Source organism: Plodia interpunctella, chromosome 11 (assembly GCF_027563975.2).
Source record: "Plodia interpunctella isolate USDA-ARS_2022_Savannah chromosome 11, ilPloInte3.2, whole genome shotgun sequence".
In the NCBI taxonomy this organism is placed as follows: Eukaryota; Metazoa; Arthropoda; class Insecta; order Lepidoptera; family Pyralidae; genus Plodia; species Plodia interpunctella.
The window spans coordinates 2,812,201-2,822,926 of NC_071304.1; the positions used below are offsets into that span (position 1 = coordinate 2,812,201).

The window sequence follows — 10,726 nt, forward strand, 5'->3', positions numbered from 1 at the left end:
ATACCGTTTCCGTACTTAGTCTAGGAAACTATAGTTTTACCTAATCAATGATCTAGCAGGTTGACCACCAAACATGGAATAAACGATTAATACCGGTTCCCATAAAGTGCATTCGCCATAGGACCCGAGGCCGATCCGATCTCACCCGATGGTCGATCGAAGATAGCGCCGTGTGCGCACAGCTATAATGACTCAATTACCCGCTTAGGGGAGGGGGCGTGCCCAGGTACAATATGTCTTCATTATAAGAAGTTGTCTATGCTTCTAACGAAGTGTGGAGATGGACTTTGTAAAATTATATTCATAAGTTTACAACGTAAGTTTGTGTTCTGCTTGACATATAAAGATATTGATATTTCAAGACAATAAATAAAAATATTTAAACTCTTCAAGAAAATATTACATAGCATATATTTTCTGGTTCCAAAATGCAAAAACATTTTGGTTATGTAATAAATAAAATCAAGTCACATTGAGTTCAGGTCACAGCGCGATCGTGCAAAGTAAATTAAAAAAGTATAAATGACAGTATATATGTGTAAATAACCCTAGCCTGGGTAGAACTTTGAATATTTAATTTAGTCAAAGGAGTAAAGATGTGGATTCTCAACGATATAAACTATATTCTAGACGGAAATTTTGAAACGGTGGAACCGTAACTTAAATAAAAGTTTTAAAAGACTATTCCATATTATTTTAGCTCTAAAACAGCAAGCATCTAAACCACGTCAGTTATTGGTACTGAGGAGTATAACAACGAATTTATTGGTAATGCCGGCGTGATGGCCGATTACGGGAAATTTCTCGTTTCAAACTATGTCCGTTTAGCGATATCTGAGCGATCTGCGCCGGCGACCTCCCGGGTCATGAATTGATTCTTAAATTTCTATTTTAGTTTCTTATATTTTTTTTTACTCTCACGAACCTTACAGTACATGCTATTAAAGTTGATTGTTAAATTATTTATACGGCCATGTGTCTTTTGTTCTCTATTTTTCGATTTAAAAATAAAACTGGAAATGAAATAAATTGTAATAAATACTTACACGAATTTCAATTATTTGATAATTATTATCATTTAATACAGTTTCCCTGCTGAAACTAAGTACTTTTAATACTTTCATTTGAGCAAACTGTATCTTTTTATTTCATAATCTTATGTGAGTTATTTAGACATACATAGAAAACGTTTGTGTTGCCACAGACACTAAAAACATACAAAGCACTAAAACAATATTGATATTACATGTACATACAAGCATTTTACTTTCTTTTCTTTTTGTGTTTATTTACTAGTTTATATAAAAAATAAAATCAATAAAAGTAGGTCATTTAAAATCAAATTATACGCATGACACTAAACCAGCATGGACAACCACTGAACACTCCGCATCTATTACTAGTAGCAATTTTAACAATCCCCAAAAAGCAACCCAAACTAACCGTCCCTAATCGCAACGGGATTGCCACACGTCCGTCTTTTTACACCCAACTCAATTCGCGCCATATTGCATCGCGCCCTATCTAAATGATAATTCGAACCTTCCTTACAATCAAAATTATTGCGTCCAGTTTATTTTATTACACTCTATATTGTCTTCAAACGCCTGTAGTTGATCTTTAAATATTATTGATTCAAAATTCAACCTTAGGTCTGCGAATGAAGACTTGAGATTTTCCGTGTAAAAAAGTGTTGTGTGTCCATTCGCAAAATTGACAAGATGGCGCCTTTGCCTTTTGACCAATTCGATTACGATTGACTATTTGCGTTTGCAAGGGTCGGTGATATAAACCTTTTGTGGTTTAGATACGCGACTTTGCCCTTTTTCGTCTATTTTATTTTTACGCGTTTATTGTATGCTGATTTTATATGGGCTGATAAAAGGTAAGTCGGCATTGGCGTACGCCGTCATTTCACTACAAATAAAATAATCATGTAGTTAATATTTAGGTACTTATCCATTAAAAAAAAATCGTTATGACTATATCAATTTATGTATTTATACATATTAATTTAACATATGGTACTAGGTATTAATAATAAATAACACTAGAAGGTAATAAAGGAATAACATTAGTACACATATCTCTAGTCCCATGTATAGCTAGATGCTTATTCACTTCAGTAAATTAATAAATAAATCCATGCAGTTGCCCTGCTGGACATAAACTTGAAAAGAAATAAAAAATATCTCCAAAACAACATTTGTGTCTGAAGCATGCGCAAGAATAAATAGGCTATTCGACCTCACATACGCTTGAAATTTACATTATTGCAGTTGTCAAATCGTAAAAAGGATCATAATTACACAGTAAATGCAGTGGCAGTAATCAACCGCAAGACAAAGCCGCCCTGTCGCTATCTCCCTTTCAGATCGCAATCACCGCCATGTTTGACGCCATTATGAATCAAATTCCCGCCCTTTTTCTTTTTCCATTCTAGGCATTGGACTTTGAGGGACTTGTTAGATATAGAACGCGCGTATAGCCTAATTAGCGTAATGTTCTCAGTGTATGCGATGTAGCCAAAATAATCTGTTTTTTGTTTTGTTTTATCTTTTTGGGTTTAATTAAAATGACATAATCCGCTCACTTTTAAGTGTCTTTTTATAAACTCTGTTAAAATTTGTTGCTTCTTTCTCTTGCAAGTCATCTCCGTGGACGTACGCATTCGCATAGTAGTTGTCTAGGTTAACTTAGTCGTCAAATTGCTGTATGTGTGTCCACGGCTTAGCTCGATATCTATTACGGACAGGTATAACAAATTTGTAATAGTTCTTTGTTGACTTTAGAATAAACTTGTATTACCCTGATTTAACATTGCCAAGAATTTTTAGCCAATCCAACAGAAATTAATATTTTTTTATTAAATATGACCCACATTCCTAATTCACCCATAAGGAAACCCCACCAGCGGGCACATTAAATGGCTGATGATGATATAAGATATAAGACGGGTAAAGATCGCTTTGAATCCGCATCTTGTAATACTAGAAATAAATCAGCTTGAAAGAGGATTGTAAATCTTCTTATAGGTAAAATAACGCCCCTACGCGCGCTCTTAACACATATAGTTCCACTAACGTTGGCAACGGGCGTCAGATCTCACAGCCGATAAGTTCTTTATTATCCTGGATGATTTTTTAATCTATGCAACTTATGTCGCGGGTCGTATTAGCACATTGTGTATAACGACCTCGGAATAATAGCTTCATGAACAATGACTATGAGTTACTGCTGTACTTAATTTTCTGTGACACACACTTAAATAACTTGGTACTGTCTTCGCGGTGTTAACTTTGAAGTAGGTAGTTCCAGTACTTAGTAATACCGTTTACTATAAATACATTCATAGTTCCATATGTAGGTACTTATGAATATTATAAATACGAAAGTCTGTGTTTATGTCTGTCCGCTTTACAGCTAAACCTCTGGGTCGATTTTAATGAAATTTGGAATAGATATAGTTAATGACCCGAGGTCAAACATATAGGCGAACGCGGGCGGTGCTGCGGGCAACTAACAAATTGACATAGGTTTTATACACAGTATAAGTGCCATTTTTGAAATGACTTTTCGGTTCGGATACTCATGAGACAATCGATTTCGTAACTGAAAATTTACTTGATATCAAATAAATTTTGTTTAGGTTTACTGTGTACTAGGTTTTTACAAAATTTATAATTTATATTAATATGACAAAAAAAATACATTATGATTTCTTTTTCAATTAAAAATTAATAGTTTTATGATTTTCTTTTCAATTTATTGTAAAACGTATAATTTTTATTTTATCAACACACAACACGACATTGCCAGAATAATCCCAATTATTTTTATGTACCTACTATATTCTAGAAATATGTCATCGAACGGCGCGAAAAACCGTTCCCGAAAAGGTAAAATAATGTCAGGAAAACCTTTGAAGTTTTCAGCTAAGTAGATTTTCCAATTTGAAACTCATTTCATAGGGGCTCTGGTGCTGGATATTTTCACTTGCATCTCGGGATTTATGGTCAAACTTTCTCAGAGACAAGTTGGGGACGACGCGACGGGTGGAGATTGTCAACGCGGGTTATTTATTAAACCTTAGTTTAAATGTGTTTGATCGAGTTCTATCGTTAGTATTTATCGTTTGGTGTATGTTCGCACTGGTGGCTATACCGTATGGCACATATATTTGGGTAATATTTTTATTAGCTTAAGCAATCTGCTGGTTAACCGGTAAACATGTTTTGTTTTTTTTATTGTTTATTCACGTAAACACGGGTGGCACGATCCTAATCCAAATGCCCATGCAGGGCATGGCCGCAACCATACCATGAAAATGTGCATGCGGCCACTTTTCAGTAACTACAGGGCAATTAATAATTACGAAATATGAATTTGATACTAGAATATCAGAACCTAATTATACCTCAATACCTAACACATTAACAAAATATAAATTTCTATGTAAATAATTGAGAAGCACTAAATCGTAATGGCGTCGCTTCCGGCGCGCCCGCCATTAGTGGCCATTTCCTGCCAACTTCCGCCTCTCTCACTTGACACCTCGCGCCCTCTAGCGGCGTTTCTGAAAAACGATAAATAAAAAAGGTTAACCTAAAAATACCACGTCATCTAAAATGATGTTATTTTTGTTTAAGAAATGTTAAAAGCATTTAAACTAGAAAAATGGCATTGATGTCACATGCATCGTTTTACCTACTGACAAAAAATAAACATATTTCGAAATATTCGAATAGTAATAACTAAACTATAAGTCTTGATAACGCACCTGCCTTATCAGGACTTACAGTTTAGTTATAATATTATGAACTTAGGTAATTATTTTATAATTTATTTATATTTATGTTTTTATTTTTCTATATCTCAATATAAGTTTAAATTTTCAAGGACTTTAGTTCTGGAGCAGTTGTTTACCTCAAATTACTGGCCGTTCCTGAAACATCCTGAGTTTAAATAAAATTATAGTTAATCACTTTGAAACTTGAAATTCCCTAATTTTAAACAAAATCTTAGTTCAACTGGATACTTGAGAACTGTATGAACTAAGGTATCAACTTCTAATGGTGGACAAACACTTCCAAAAGCGGAAGTTCTGATGGCACGCGCCTGGTCGATCAACAGAGTGACTGGCTGGAATCATGTTTCGTTCATTTTTTTTTCTTTTCACAATCAGCTAGCCAGTTTTGATCGCTAATTGACTCGATTAGCAATACTAATATATAAGTATATGGAAATAAATAGATGTTGTCATCAAATTTTTAAACTTTTTAAAACATATTTACTTAAGTTTTGTACCTACATTAAAAAATTAACAAAATAAATATGTATAATATTTAGTTATAATAAACATAATTAAAAATCCGTTATTTTGCAATGACTAACTTACATTATAGCAACTTTTTACACTATTTGTCAAATTAATAAAATAAATGACTATATACAAAATTATATGAAAATAACATAATAAAAAAACAGCAAGGCACTCTAACACTCTAGGATAAATTTTAGTGAAGTGTAGCTAACTTTCCTATTCACAACTTAGTATTTAAGCAAGTTTGCAGGTCCTCCATCATGTCGCTCCAGCAGCGGTATCTAGGATGAGATTGCCCAGATAGACAAACTCCTTTCTGGTGTGGGACCGGAGACTCTTGTTTGGAGGCCAAGACTTTTTTTTGGGTCGGTGAGCCCGGATATAAAAATAATACAAGTACAATTCTTTACTAACAGACCTCAGGTAACATCAAATTAAACACCTTAAGCTTCCTCAGTAATCATACTAGCTAATAATAGTGAAATCTGTACAAAAATATATCCGGTTAGTTTTCGAGTTTATTGCATTCATACAGACAGGGTGACTTCTTTTTATAATATGTAAGGATAAGGTATACACTATTATATTATACTTTAAAATAGGTATAAATAGATATCTGAAGTCATCGATTTTAGTCAAACTAAAAAAATATATGTTCGCCCCAGGCGCGCGCAATCACCCGATGGAAAGGCGGGATGCGCGCGGAATTTTAATAGGTTCGCTTTATTTTTATATTATATTATAACCTCTGCTTTGAGTATGATTTGTGGGGAATCATTTATAAAACACTTTCGAAAAATGTTTCCGAGGAGGATCCTTCCTTGTCGAGTAAGTTGTCATTTTCATTTAGTAGTAATATTTTTATATTGTTGTAAATTACTTACCTACTGATATTTATGTCTATGAATATTATAATCTAACAACACGCAAAGAAATTAGTAAAATAAAGGAAGTACAACCTTATTTCAATAAGAAGGAACTCAATTCATAAATTGATAAACTTTTTTTATTTATAAACATATTCGAAAATAAATTCAATATTTGTTCTCATATTTTTGTGCATTTAAGAATATTATATACATTACATTACATTCATAATAAATCGATGAGTAATCTATACTAATATTATAAAATGTGAAAGTGTGTTTGTTTTTCTGTATTTCACGTCAAAACGAAGCAACGGATTGAGGCGATTTTTGGTGTGGACACAGTTGGAGAGCTGGATCATATCATATCCTACTTTTTGCCGCGGGCAGAGCCACGGGCTTTAGCTAGTATTTGATAAAGATTGATAGTAGCATCCCTCTGGTAAGTACCAGCTTAATTAGCAATTATAAAAAGGTTACCTAAAATATATTTTTTATTAGACCAACTACAAAACTAAAAAGACAGATGCAAAACGCAAAGTTTATATTTTCCATAAAGTTTAAAGAAAGTATATTCATATTCGTTTATTTGCTAACTAAGTATACAGATTAGGAGATTAGGGAAATAACTATTCCTCTCAGATATCTAATTAGCTCGACATATTCGCGGTAATTCCGCTTGGAACAGTGCAATAACGTCATAATCCCACCAAATGACGTCCTCGCCACGATATATCTTTTTTTATGTCCGTTTATCGCCCGATAATATAATAATCATATCACGCTGACAATAATGGCATGCCAAATAAAATATAGCAACCCGTATTATACATGCAAGAGCCTTAATATAAAAAAGAAATTTGACAAATCAAGTCGTAAATAAAATTTAAATCTAAAATATTCCTGCTTAGAATTCAAAATTGGAATCACTAATGATGCCCTTACAACGTTTTCGATTGTGGAAAACAGTCGATGTTCCAAAAACAACGTTTACAAATTGGGTGAAGTTCGGAGCGCGCGGGAAAGCAATATGTTTTTATTTCTTTTTAATTTCCGGTTCGTTTTAATGGCGTCGAAATCAATATAATGGTGAAGCGGCCAGCGCCATTTTCGCATTTTGTGGTTTTGCTCATTTAAAGTCATTGAGCATGCTTAAACTGTGGGGTGGCAGTTAACGAGTTGTCATTATTTCTCTTATTGGTCATTTACACTTTTTGTAGTACCTGTATAGGTATTTGATTAAAGGAACATATAATTAAGTAGGTACTTGTCAAATCACTGTCTGCTCCCCAAGACTTCGCTCCTGTGGGAATTTCGGGATAAAAAGTACCAGTTAAGTTATGAAATTAAGTTATGAAATTGGATACACGGGTAGGATATAACCTGGAAGTTATTCCAGGTTATATTCTTCCAGTGTATCACATTTGTTGTGTACCTATATGTTAACATAGGTAGGGTCCTTTTTATCCCGAAATTCCCACGAGAGCGAAGCACCGGGACGCGGCTAGTATATGGCTTAATATAGTTATTTTGTTACAGTCAGTGTATTGGTCCGAACCGTGGGGCTAATCGAAGCCCGAATAAGTTTTCGATCATTATCTATTTTTATCGAACCATCGATAAGCGTGGACACTGAAGAATTTATTTTAGCCATTAGCTGATAAAATTGTAATGGAATATTGTGGCTATTAAAATCAATCGTTTTTCCGAATAATAATCCTTTCGTGCACCCTATTCTAAATATGAATAATTAAAATTATTTCAGTATGTATATTTCAGCAATATAAGTATACTGATAAAAAACCTGAAGGCTTTGATTGTGTGAATGTGTGAATGCTATTGTGTTTTGAACTACCGAACTGATATAAAAAATATTTATGCATTGACAGCGGCGAAACTAGTAAGCTTGATGTTTATACTACGTACCTAAGTACGTACGTACGTAATCCTATGTAGTATCCCAGTTTATAACCCACTCGCTTGTTGGACTTTTTCAATTTGCGTAGGAGAAGCTAGCACTAGCTGGTAGGTACTAGACGTTGGTAAGTATATTTGATTATAGCTTTATATTAGATAATCTTAGGTAGGTACTAATATTGTAAATGCGATAGTTTGTGAGGATATCCTTAGCATACAGCTGGAACACGAGCTCATAAGAAAACTCTTATTTATAAAATGTGTTTGTTGTCGAATAAAGTTTTTCTGTCTGTCATTGAAAGTTGAATAAAAGCTTGCACAACAACACACATTTTGTTTGTTACTATTTCACGCAAAATCTACTAGACTTCTGTTATGTAATCTTGTTATGAAATTTGGTACACGGATAGAACACACGTAGGGTACCTACTTTATATCACAGTAGGTACTTTGTTGAAAATAAATCAAATATTTGTTCAAACCTACACATTCTATAAAGTGACACATTTGTTTGCTGTATATAATAAAACTTGTATGAAAAACACAACCTACGAACAAAACGCGCCGAACCCTTTTCCATAGTATATACTAGACACGAATATTAAGTACCTCCTATCATATCACTTTAGCGAGATTAAGCTCAAGTGGGAACTTCAAAGGGCCATGAGAGCCATGATAGCGGCGAGGCAGGGCTACACACAAAACGCATTAATACGACAAATATTGGTAATGGACAATAATTAAACGCAAATTCAGAGCACCTACCTGATAAAGTAGCCCATTTTATCCAATTTTGTTATCAAATCGGGAATGGCGTAATACTTGTGCAAGCTTTTATTCAACTTTCAATGACAGACAGAAAATCTTTATTCGACAACAAACACATTTTATAAATAAGAGTTTTCTTATGAGCTCGTGTTCCAGCTGTATGCTATGACTAGGAAACAAATTTACTGGACGGAATATTATTAAATTTGGTGCACGGGTAGGGTATAACCTGGAATAAGATATGGGGTACTTTAAACCCGAAATTCCTACGGGAGCGAAGCCACGGGGCGCAGCTTGTGAAACATAAAACACACGTTATTGCGTCCACTCGTTCTCTCTTTTTTACACGATGCTTACACAATATCAGAAACAGAGACATGTGGAGATTAGTAACGTGCTACATTCATGCTTGTACGTATCGTGATAGGCCTTCTGGTATTTTGCGGATGCAGCGATGGATTAATTATTTGCGATCATGCGCAAGAGGTCTCTGTAGCTTGTACGCAGGGGGAGCGGGAATAGATTCCTGAAGATGATAGCGGACACGATGGATGCAGCGATCTTCTGGGGGTTCACTGAGTTAAAGTACCTACATGCACATCAGCATTTCTTCTCGGTAGGTTATTCCGAAATGCCAATAGTTTTGAAAAATGCAATTGCAGCATTTTGAAAAATTGCAATTGAACAGTTTGCCAAATTTTGGCGGATTCGATATATGGTTTTTCATTGCGGTAATTAAAAGCACTCATTCTAGGTAATTACGCAATGTTCACGCATTCGGATCGGCATGTGTCTGAATTCGGCGACAGCCAACGGATCCAACGCCGCAACGGAACACGAATAGTGCCGACATCTATTACTCAATAGTCAAACTAAAAAGAGTTACATTTAGTTGATCCATTCGACACTAGATGTCGCAATAAATTAAACAGAAAATAGCAACAGATGGCAGTAGTAGAAAATGTGCATTCTATTAGTTCATTCATTAATTTCTGTTTGTATGTAACATTTGACAAGTTACTAAAAATAGTATAGATAGAATAGTTTATTTGCAATATAAGGTAGTAGCCTTTACTTTCGTAGGTATGTAGCTTTGTTGCTGTAGATCTAAATATTGAATCCTTGTAAATTGGTAGAGTGGGAAGTTCAGAACAATAACTAAAGTGGAAAAAGAATGAGCGAACATTTCTTTGTTTGGTGTAAATGCACCTTTATGCTTATGCTATTGATACATTTCATAAAAAAATAATGTACAAGTACACACAAAAGTTGCTTAGGTACCGACATGGATTTAATACATACTTCGTCGGGTACTAATTCTAATAATTCCATGGGTACCAAAGAAAACGAGATAGCTTACGCATAGGCAGTATTACTGCACATTTATCCCGCCAGAGTAAAGCACTGTATGTTAGATACACAAAAGCTTTGCCGCCTTTTGCTATTATTTTACGTTTATTTTAGAATACTTTATTAATCCTTTCATTATGTAAGCATTCGTTTGTGAAAATATACAACAATGTAGCATATTCGGGTGCCGAAATATTGGGAAAAATCGTTTTCCATAAGATCAAAAACTTCGAAAACCATGGGTTACGCCTCACGCTGTAAAAGTTTAGTAAATGGTCGAAAAAAAGATCGGAACACTTCACACGTGAAGACAATATGGACTTCATAGAGTTAAAACCTTCAGTCAAAATCAAGTTTATATCAATTTATGACCACAGTTGACCAAATAATGCAGAACATAACCTAAAATAGTGTTATTATTTTCAGGATAATCCACTAAATCCTTCCTTTTTCCTTTAAACTCGCACCACGATTGCATAGGTATTTTTGGTCGTAAATCTGC

General features: G+C 34.3%; 1 protein-coding gene across 1 annotated transcript in view; it reads right to left on the reverse strand.

The window, feature by feature from the left end:
- krimp (krimper) overlaps positions 1–10,726 on the reverse strand; it is a 228,711-nt gene that overhangs the window by 151,823 nt on the left and 66,162 nt on the right. The gene's annotated exons all lie outside the window — the stretch shown is intronic.